Genomic DNA, 12,367 nt, shown 5'->3' with positions numbered 1-12,367 from the left:
ATAAAGTCAGGTGTGTTTAGGGTATTTAGTTGCAGAAATGTATTTAATAAAATACAGAGCTAACTTTAAAAATGTTCTTTTTTTTTTTTTTTTTTTAATATAAATTACCTGAAATGAAATCACAGATTAGTGGATTTCACTCGTGGAAAAAAACACAGTGGAGATTTCTGTCACATTGAAATAAAATCCACATTTCACTCTAAAATAATGAACAATTGAAGTGAATCTTAAAATATTGCATGCATTTTTACCACATTGATGCTCTAGGTGACAATATTTTTAAAGTAAAATGTGTGAATAATGTCAGTAGATGATTGAGTAAAGTTCATTTTAGGCAAACATGATTAAACAATAGTAAAATCAATTAACCTAATAATTTTGCATTAATGTTTTAATTGTCTGAAGTGGAACCATTCATGCTATAATAAATATTAAAGTACGTTTTTGATGCTGTTGACTAATTAGGACATGCCCTGGTCTCAGAAATTACAAGTTCAGAAACAGAATAATAATAAAGTCAGGTGTGTTTAGATTATTTAATTGCAGAAATATATTACAACAAATACTGAGCTAACTTTAAAGATGTTATTTTCATTACAAACAAAAATGACCTGAAATAAAATCACAGATTAGTTTTCCACAGTGGAGTTTTCTGTCACATTGAATAAAACCCGCATTTCACTTTAAAATCATGAACAATTAATGTGAATCAAAATTAATTTAATCTCATTTTTTCCCTGTTATTTCACAGGAATTACATTTTTTGTTTTTAGTTGTAGGTGTTTTTTTTAAAAATAATGTCTTGCTGGTGTTTGTGTGTGAGAAACACTTTTTTTGTTGTTATTATTATTTTTTTAATTAATGAATCCAACAAAATAATACACAATAATACCATAATAATACAATCATGAAAAAAATAAATAAAATTAAAGAATAAAAATAAAGCCTTGCTTGATTATTACTTATGTTTGTTTAAACGGGTGATTTTCATATAAAAAGAGTAAACATAAGCAGAACTACCAGTGTTGACATATTCTTGCTGTCAGATGTCTAAATGTGCTAACAGTAAATATTGGTTGGTTTGGGTTCTGGCTGGTCGTGTTTTCATTTTCTTGCTTTTTATTTTTTATTTTTTACAGGTTTTCCTATTCAACACCAGAAGTATTGAACAGATCAATACATTTTACTGATAAATTGTTTTAGACTTAGACTTAGACACACTTTATTGATCCACAAGGGAAATTGTTCCACACAGTAGCTCAGTTTAAAAGGCTGGAAAGGATAATGCAGGTATTAAGTAGACTAAAAATGTACCATAGTAAAAATACAAAATATAACACATATGTCAAATTTGCGTATTATATATGCAGTATATAATATATACTGATATATTATTATTATTATTATTATATTATATATTTTAGCCATTTTAATACTGGATTTCGAATTTTTTTGTTAATCTATCAGGACTTTTAACCCCCAAAGGCTGACTTTTTTGTCCTTTTATTAAATGGTAAATGGGTTATACTTGTAGAGCACTTTTCTACCTTCAAGGTACTCAAAGCGCTTTGAATGATTGCTTTATTTTGGCATATATTCTTTTTATGGTACTCCATTATACATGATTTTTCCTAAGAGGGCTTTTTTTAATGTAAAAGTTTAAAAATTAAATGTCCAACTTTAGTACAGATGTACAATACAGTGGCAGTAATTCCACAATACACCAAAGTCAAACAGTACATATTACTATTATTACATTTTACTTTCTCTGCTCACATCATGCAAATCAAAGTCGGCCTTAAAATAAAAATACCAAATAATTTTAAGGTTTATTTCAACCCTTTAAAGCAGGGGTCCCCAAACTTTTTGACTCCGGGGCCGCATTGGGGTAAAAAAATTTGGCTGGGGGCCGCGTTATATATATATATATATATATATATATATATATATATATATATATATATATATATATATATATATATATATATATATATATATATATATATATATATATATATATTATATGTAAATGTGTGTGTGTGTGTGTGTATATATGTATATGTAAATGTGTATATATGTGTGTGTATATATGTCCATGTATATATATATGTATATATGTAAATGATTATATATGTGTGTGTATATATGTCCATGTATATATATATATATATATATATAGGTAAATGTGTATATATATATATATATATATATATATATATATATATATATATATATATATATATATATATATATATAGGTAAATGTTTATATATATATATATATATATATATATATATATATATATATATATATATATATATATATATATATATATATATATATATATATATATATATATATTTATACATATATATTCCTCGCGCACTAATTGACTTAAAGAGCGCACTTGCTGCATGTCACGGCATCGATGGTAAAATGCATTTTCAGACAATATGATTTGCCCGAGTGGCTAGGAGATGGTAGAAAATGGACTAGTAAGGACAAATTTAAAAAAAATAAAAAAAAAATAAAATAAAAAATAAATTTTAATTTTTTTTTTTTTAACTTGGGACTTCTCGCGGGCCGGATTTTGGACGCTGGGGGGCCGTTTCCAGCCCGCGAGCCGAGGTTTGGGGACCCCTGCTTTAAAGGCCTTTTGATCAACTGCAATTTTCACCGAGTAAACATTTGCATAACATGAGTTATTCGACTAATTTAAACATCTTGAACCCCTTTTTAATATGTGTTTACTTATTATGGTATATTATGTTTTTATTATTTATTTATTCACTGTTCTGTTACAGAGGAAACAAGGAAATGGGATAAAATTGCTATGGTATGAAAAGGGGTAGGATTAAATAAGGTCAGCTTCTTCCTACTCCTTTTCGGACGTGCTGTAATGAAACAACTGGAAATATGTGATGAATTACATGTTCCAAATAAACTCAAACTGAACTGGAAATTATCTGATCAAAAGGCCTTGAAAAGAGTCAAAAAATAAATAAATAAACATTACATCAGGCCTGGGCAATTATTTTACTCGGGGAAAGGGGGCCAGATTTAGAAAAAAAAGTGTGTCTGGGGGCCGGTATATCTATTTTTAGGAACACTAATACAAAACCTCACAATAATGATTGAAAGCTAAAAACGTTATGACAGACTGCCTTAAAAAACGGAATGGAATTTGAATTTTTTTTTACTGGATGAGACACCCAGAATGCGCATGAAAATAAAGAATGTGGGATTTACAATATTATCTATGAATGATAAAACACTGAATATTGACAACATATTTTACAATCAACCGAAACACAACCAAAATGCAACAAACATAGTGAAAAAAAAAAACCACCTACAATCTGAGATATCCCATAGTGACCATAGTAAGTAATTAGATGACCATAGTAACTAGTATATGATGCAGATTCCAAGCATTGAAATACTTTGTATAGTTGAAGACTTCTGGTCCTTAGAAAACATGACTGCACATCATAATGGCAGCTACACTTTACATCTTAAACATCTAAAATTATTATTTGGGAATGTCCGCCGGGCCAGATCGAAAACCTCAACGGGCCGCATGTGGTTCCCCGGGACTTAATTTGCCCAGGTCTGCATTACATGTTTGATCATTTTTGTTTGGGACTGATGTTTATTGAGAAAGTCTTAACAAAAAAAGTGAAATAAAAAATATGAATCCAAAATCCCTTCAAAAAATTTAGGACTTTTATCTCCTGTTTGGCTTTGAAGATTATTAAAATCTAATGTCCCCAAAGACTTCAACAATTCAAACAGTCCGTGCTAATGATGTAAAAAGGGCTGCAACTACACTACGCTCCCTGGATTTTCTCCGAGCTTCGTGCGTTATTTTAAGTCTGACATAATTACAGACAACATTAAGATATATTAACATTGAGCTTTTTGATAGATTGACTGTGCTTTGCTGCTCCAAACACATTTTATTGTGTGTGTGTGTGTGTGTGTGTGTGTGTGTGTGTGTGTGTGTGTGTGTGTGTGTGTGTGTTTGTGTTCTTGTATTTCTACCCTTCTTGAGACATCAACAAGGAAAAGTAGCTTCCATAGGAGGACCGGTGAACAAGTTAGGACATAAATCATGGTCCCAATACGGAAAACCATTGCATCTAATAGAGAATGTCTCATTTGTGAAATCTATCAAAATTAGGGTGGTCCCAAAAAGGAGGGATTTTTCAAATTGACTGTGTGTCGGTTTTAAAAGTGCTCCCCCTCTGGTCAACATATGAAATAACAAGTGTGTGTGTAAGAAATTTGGCCAAAATTAATTAAAAAAAATCAATGAATATGTATATAGAGACATAGTGTAATAACTTGAAGTAAAGAATGAAGATTAAAAACCAATTACAAAGAAAAAATTCAACAACAAAAAAATGAACTAAAAGCAGTCTTTTTCTCACAATGTGTCAACTTTTTTCTTTTAAAATTGGGAACATTTTTTCATATTGTTTCTGTAATATGATATGTTCTCGAAAAATTATGACTTTTTTATGTAAAATTATTACTTTTTAATGCAAAATGGTGACATTTGTCATATAAAATTCTGACTTATATCAAAATATTGCCAATATTTTATTTGTTCTTGTAAAATAGTGACTTTTTGAGTAAAATTCAGATTATTATTATATTGCCAACATTTTTAAGTGTTCTTATAAAATTGACTCTTTTCATATAATTGCCAAAATTTTAAGCTTTTCTTGTTAAATTGCGACTGTTATTGAGTAAAATTTCAACTTTTATCATAATTTTGCACAAATGTTCAGTTTTTCTTGTAAAATTTTGACTTGCGTTGAGTAAAGTGACGACTTTTATTATAATATTGACAATATTCTAAGTTTTTCTTGTGAAATTGTGATCTTTTTGTTATGAAATTCCAACAAATTTTTCACAACAAGCTTTTTTATATTTGCATAGTATGTATACATTATTAATGTTGTAAATACAAATCTTTATATATATAGAAATGGTGGTCCTGAAGAGGTATGCATTTTACAGAGGTCTCAAAAATGTAATGTATGTGTGTGTGTGTTCTTGTATTCCTACCCTTCTTGAGACATCAACAAGGAAAAGTAGCTTCCATATGAGGACCGGTGAACAAGTTAGGACATAAATCATGGTCCCAATACGGAAAACCATTGCATCTAATAGAGAATGTCTCATTTGCACCCCTGGTGGTGAAATCTATCAAAATTAGGGTGGTCCCAAAAAGGAGGGATTTTTCAAATTGACTGTGTGTCGGTTTTAAAAGTGCTCCCCCTCTGGTCAACATATGAAATAACAAGTGTGTGTGTAAGAAATGTGGCCAAAATTAATTTAAAAAAATCAATAAATATGTATATAGAGACATAGTGTAATAACTTGAAGTAAATAATGAAGATTAAAAACCAATTACAAAGAAAAAATTCAACAACAAAAAAATTAACTAAAAGCAGTCTTTTCCTCACAATGTGTCAACTTTTTTCTTTTAAAATTGGGAAAATTTTTTCATATTGTTTCTGTAATACGATATGTTCTCGAAAAAGTGTGACTTTTTTATGTAAAATTATTACTTTTTAATGCAAAATGGTGACATTTGTCATATAAAATTCTGACTTCTATCAAAATATTGCCAATATTTTTGTTGTTCTTGTAAAATAGTGACTTTTTGAGTAAAATTCAGATTATTATTATATTGCCAACATTTTTAAGTGTTCTTATAAAATTGTGACTTTTGCTGAGGGAAATTACGACTCTTTTCATCAAATTGCCAAAATTTTAAGCTTTTCTTGTAAAATTGCGACTGTGATTGAGTAAACTTCCAACTTTTATCATCATTTTGCACAAATGTTCAGTGTTTTTTGTAAAATTTTGACTTGCGTTGAGTAAAATTACGACTTTTATTATAATACAGCCAATATTCTAAGTTTTTCTTGTGAAATTGTGATCTTTTTCTTATGAAATTCCAAAAATTTTTTCACAACAAGCTTTTTTATATTTGCATAGTATGTATATATTATTAATGTTGTAAATACAAATCTTTATATATCTAGAAATGGTGGTCCTGAAGAGGTATGCATTTTACAGAGGTCTCAAAAATGTAATGTATGTGTGCGTGTGTTCTTGTATTCCTACCCTTCTTGAGACATCAACAAGGAAAAGTAGCTTCCATATGAGGACCGGTGAACAAGTTAGGACATAAATCATGGTCCCAATACGGAAAACCATTGCATCTAATAGAGAATGTCTCATTTGCACCCCTGGTGGTGAAATCTATCAAGATTAGGGTGGTCCCAAAAAGGAGGGATTTTTCAAATTGACTGTGTGTCGGTTTTAAAAGTGCTCCCCCTCTGGTCAACATATGAAATAACAAGTGTGTGTGTAAGAAATTTGGCCAAAATTAATTTAAAAAAATCAATAAATATGTACATTAAGACATAGTGTAATAACTTGAAGTAAATAATGAAGATTAAAAACCAATTACAAAGAAAAAATTCAACAACAAAAAAATTAACTAAAAGCAGTCTTTTCCTCACAATGTGTCAACTTTTTTCTTTTAAAATTGGGAACAATTTTTCATATTGTTTCTGTAATACAATATTTTCTCGAAAAATTATGACTTTTTTAATGCAAAATTATTACTTTTTAATGCAAAATGGTGACATCTGTCATATAAAATTCTGACTTATATCAAAATATTGCCAATATTTTTGTTGTTCTTGTAAAATAGTGACTTTTTGAGTAAAATTTAGATTATTATTATATTGCCAACATTTTTAAGTGTTCTTATAAAATTGTGACTTTTGCTGAGGGAAATTACGACTCTTTTCATAAAATTGCCAAAATTTTAAGCTTTTCTTGTAAAATTGCGATTGTGATTGAGTAAAATTCCAACTTTTATCATCATTTTGCACAAATGTTCAGTGTTTTTTGTAAAATTTTGACTTGCGTTGAGTAAAATGACGACTTTTATTATAATACAGCCAATATTCTAAGTTTTTCTTGTGAAATTGTGATCTTTTTCTTATGAAATTCCAACAAATTTTTCACAACAAGCTTTTTTATATTTGCATAGTATGTATATATTATTAATGTTGTAAATACAAATCTTTATATATCTACAAATGGTGGTCCTGAAGAGGTATGCATTTTACAGAGGTCTCAAAAATGTAATGTATGTGTGCGTGTGTGTGTGTTCTTGTATTTATACCCTTCTTGAGACATCAACAAGGAAAAGTAGCTTCCATATGAGAACCGGTGAACAAGTTAGGACATAAATCATGGTCCCAATACGGAAAACCATTGCATCTAATAGAGAATGTCTCATTTGCACCCCTGGTGGTGAAATCTATCAAGACTAGGGTGGTCCCAAAAAGGAGGGATTTTGCAAATTTAGTTAAAAGTGCTCTCCCTCTGGTCAACATATGAAATAACCAGTGTGTGTAAAAATGTGAAGTGCTCCCCCTCTGGCCAACATATGTAATAATAAGTGTGTGTGGGAAATTGAAACATACCCCTTTTGGCCAAAATTAATAATAAAAAAAAAACATATGTAAATAGAGACATACTGAAATAACTTGAAGTAAATAATGAACATTAAAAAACAACTACAAACAAAAACATTTAAAAAAAAAATTCACTAAAAGCTTCCCTTTTTTATATTTTATGTAGTTTGTATACATTATCAATGTTGTAAATAAAAATCTTTATATATTGAGAAAGGGTGGTCCTAAAGAGGTAGGCATTTTTCAGAGGTCTCAAGAAGGTAGGAAATACAAGTGTGTGTGTGTGTGTGTGTGTGTGTGTGTGTGTGTGTGTGTGTGTGTGTGTGTGTGTGTGTGTGTGTGTGTGTGCGTGTGCCGTGATGACTTGTACAGGCCGAACAAAGGCATATTTCCATTAGCGCTCAGAAATAGTTTGGATGGCAACAAATTCCACACCTCTGGAAATAAAAAAAAAAGCCTAAAAAGGCAACGAACCTTGAGCACGACCCAAAAGAAGATTGGTCCATTTATTCTTTTTCTTCTGTTGAAATTCGACCACACTCCGAATTGAAGACCATGTGGAACAAGTCTAGCTGGCAAAGTACAATTCATAAATGAAGGTTTAACCTTTTCAATCTAACTTTTTGGAAGACATTTCTGTCGAAACAGATTTTGACCTGAAAGCAAAAACATATACCATATGTACATTTAGAAAATACGAAAATGGATGCCAAGGATCGAGGATTAACCTGTACAGTTTCAAGGTTTAATCTATAGCCACTTTTCAACCGACATTCCAGAAACTTTTGTTGAAAATGTATTTCACCTGTGTAAATTGAATTAACAAATAAAGAATAACACTGTTGTGTAACATTTTTTTGCTTTGATCATTGGCATTAATCGTCTCGCCATTGAGAACTAAAACACAAATACTTTGAGATACAGGGGACACATCTGGAATAATGCTTTTTGCACACGCAGTTTTTTTTTTAACTAAAGTTTTGCATGTATTAAAAACACGTGCAAACTTGACAGCACACGCACAGTACGTGTGCAAAATGGATTGTTGTTGGTTAAATGAGCAGAATAACGCGCGCAATCCATTTCGCGTCTCTACAAAGCGATTGCCACACCTAAATTGTCCTCCTCATTTATCATGTGTGAAAAGTAAGTGCAAACTGACAGTTCAGGCACAGCTACTAGATCGCTGCTCGCGCTGCAAAGTCAGTCCTCCGTCCTAAGTGTGTGTCCAACATATTTGGACTGACATAAAAAATATTAGACATATTGTCTGATCAGCAACATTCTTTTATCATTATAAACTGCATGCTGGGTGACATAAGCAGCTAATTAAAACAAATTCAATTTGGTGTCCTTTGGTTAATGGCATAGAATGTACATATTGTTACCAAATTTTGTATATAAAAAAAGCTTCTTGAAGTACGCATTTTTTTGCATCTTGAGCACATAAAAGTGCAGCCTCTCTGCATGAGTTTCAATGTACAAACCCCGTTTCCATATGAGTTGGGAAATTGTGTTAGATGTAAATATAAACAGAATACAATGATGTGCAAATAATTTTCAACCCATATTCAGTTGAATATGCTACAAAGACAACATATTTGATGTTCAAACTGATAAACATTTTTTTTTTTTGCAAATAATCATTAACTTTAGAATTTGATGCCAGCAACACGTGACAAAGAAGTTGGGGAAGGTGGCAATAAATACTGATAAAGTTGAGGAATGCTCATCAAACACTTATTTGGAACATCCCACAGGTGAACAGGCAAATTGGGAACAGGTGGGTGCCATGATTGGGTATAAAAGCAGATTCCATGAAATGCTCAGTCATTCACAAACAAGGATGGGGCGAGGGTCACCACTTTGAGAACAAATGCGTGAGCAAATTGTTGAACAGTTTAAGAAAAACCTTTCTCAACCAGCTATTGCAAGGAATTTAGGGATTTCACCATCTACGGTCCGTAATATCATCAAAGGGTTCAGAGAATCTGGAGAAATCACTGCACGTAAGCAGCTAAGCACGTGACCTTCGATCCCTCAGGCAGTACTGCATCAACAAGCGACATCAGTGTGTAAAGGATATGACCACATGGGCTCAGGAACACTTCAGAAACCCACTGTCAGTAACTACAGTTGGTCGCTACATCTGTAAATGCAAGTTAAAACCCTCCTATGCAAGGCGAAAACCGTTTATCAACAACACCCAGAAACGCCGTCGGCTTCGCTGGGCCTGAGCTCATCTAAGATGGACTGATACAAAGTGTAAACGTGTTCTGTGGTCTGACAAGTCCACATTTCAAATTGTTTTTGGAAACTGTGGACGTCGTGTCCTCCGGACCAAAGAGGAAAAGAACCATCTGGATTGTTATAGGCGCAAAGTTGAAAAGCCAGCATCTGTGATGGTATGGGGGTGTATTAGTGCTGAAGACATGGGTAACTTACACATCTGTGAAGGCACCATTAATGCTGAAAGGTACATACAAGTTTTGGAGCAACATATGTTGCCATCCAAGCAACGTTACCATGGACGCCCCTGCTTATTTCAGCAAGACAATGCCAAGCCACGTGTTACATCAACGTGGCTTCATAGTAAAAGAGTGCGGGTACTAGACTGGCCTGCCTGTAGTCCAGACCTGTCTCCCATTGAAAATGTGTGGCGCATTATGAAGCCTAAAATACCACAACGGAGACCCCGGACTGTTGAACAACTTAAGCTGTACATCAAGCAAGAATGGGAAAGAATTCCACCTCAAAAGTTTCAAAAATTGGTCTCCTCAGTTCCCAAACGTTTACTGAGTGTTGTTAAAAGGAAAGGCCATGTAACACAGTGGTGAACATGCCCTTTCCCAACTACTTTGGCACGTGTTGCGGCCATGAAAGGATTTGCAAATCATTGTATTCCGTTTATATTTACATTTAACACCATTTCCCAACTCATATGGAAATGGGGTTTGTAGATGCATTGCACGAGTCTGCTCCTAAAATGCCCATAAAAAGTGGTGCATGTCTCCTGCATGTTTGAAAACACAGCAAAAGCCCACAGGTAAGAAGATGATAACATGAATGTGCAGTAAATGATCGAGTGTCTCCGCGGTGATGCCACGTATAGTAGACCCAAAAATCTCACACCACGGCACTCAAAATCTATCAACATTTTTTAGTACGACTTTGGTAAGCTATGAAGCCACACCGCTTGATGTGCTTCAAACATAGGAGTATTATTATGGTGTGTGTATAAGGTAAGACATATTATCTGGCGTTTTGTTTTGCAATATTATGCAAAAGCGATTTTTTCTTACCTTCTGGTACCTGCTGATCTGTATTTGGGATCTGCATAAATCCTGAAAAACTGCGCGCCTCCACCTTTGTAGTCCGTAGTCGATAAGCTTCTTCTTTTTCTCTATCTTCTTGTTATGGGACATTCATCCTCCGCTGTTGCCATTTCTAATATAAAGTAGTGTAAAGTTCTTACTTATATCTGTCAGTAAACTCGCCATGAAAGCGCTAAAACATACCGGTGTAGTGAGTTTACATTATTCACCCGAGGAACTTTAGCTATTAGAGAGTTCTGGTCGGACGGTTTTTCACGGGACGCATTTCCGGATGAGGAGATGCTGCTCCGTTATTGATTGAAGTAAAGTCTGAATGCCTTTTGTATGAAGACTCGCTCATCTGCAGTGTGCCCTATGGTCCGGAAACTTATTCTGCATATACGTACATACATTTTTTATTTTTTTTTCGGGGGTTGAGGCCATGTAGAATTTTTTAAAATAAATATCCCATCATATTTTCATGTTGGAATTGTTAACATCTCTTGAGAAATGTGAACATTGCAAATATCATGCATTCCTTTACAATTGGAACATTGTCCCTTAAAATGTGAAATGACTGTACAGAAAATGTGAGATTTAAAAAAGGTTATATTGTTGATAGTGTCCGGAAAGAGGGAAATATTTTCATGTTGGTTACAATCGATGGAGAAATGTGGAAGTAGTTGAGCCGAATGCCAGAATACAACAAATAAAAAGAAGAATTTTGGTGTGAATGCTCTTCAATATTCACCCAATGAATGGAGAGGAAGCTAATATGAAGAGAAGAAAGGCTGGCGTTAAGCAGATCAAAACAGGGGATTGAGAGGAAGGTAAGCAGTGGAGCATGTCTAACATGTTGGCAGCCAGGAGAAAAAGATAGATGGAGCAGAAGGCTTGTAAATGTTGGATGAGAGAAGTATACATGGCTCTGTGACTCACTGGAGCTGCCCCAGCACTTGTGAGGGCAAGTGCTTTACACTCTCACACGCACAAATTAACACACACACACACACGCACACACACACTCACACTTTTCCTGTATTTGTTACTTTCTTGAGACCTCCGAAAAATGCTTACCTCTTTAGAAACACCCTTTCTAGATATATAAAGATTTGTATTTACAACATTAATAACATATACATATTATGCAAATATAAAAACGCTTCTTGTGAAACATTTGTTGGAATATCACAAGAAAAAGGTCACAATTTCACAAGAAAAACTTCGAATTTTGGCAGTATTTTAATAAAAGTCGTAATTTTACTCAACGCAAGTCCAAATTTGACAAGAAAAACTGAACATGTGTGCAATATTATGACAAAACTTGGAATTTTACTCAATAACCGTTGGAATTTCACAAGAAAAAGGTCACAATTTCACAAGAAAAACTTCAAATTTTGGCAGTATTATAATACAAGTCGTAATTTTACTCAACGCACGTCCAAATTTGACAAGAAAAACTGAACATGTGTGCAATATTATGACAAAACTTGGAATTTTACTCAATAACCGTTGCAATTTCACAAGAAAAAGCTTAAA

This window comes from Entelurus aequoreus, linkage group LG22, assembly GCF_033978785.1.
Source record: "Entelurus aequoreus isolate RoL-2023_Sb linkage group LG22, RoL_Eaeq_v1.1, whole genome shotgun sequence".
In the NCBI taxonomy this organism is placed as follows: Eukaryota; Metazoa; Chordata; class Actinopteri; order Syngnathiformes; family Syngnathidae; genus Entelurus; species Entelurus aequoreus.
Note: the sequence above shows the minus strand (reverse complement) of the source record.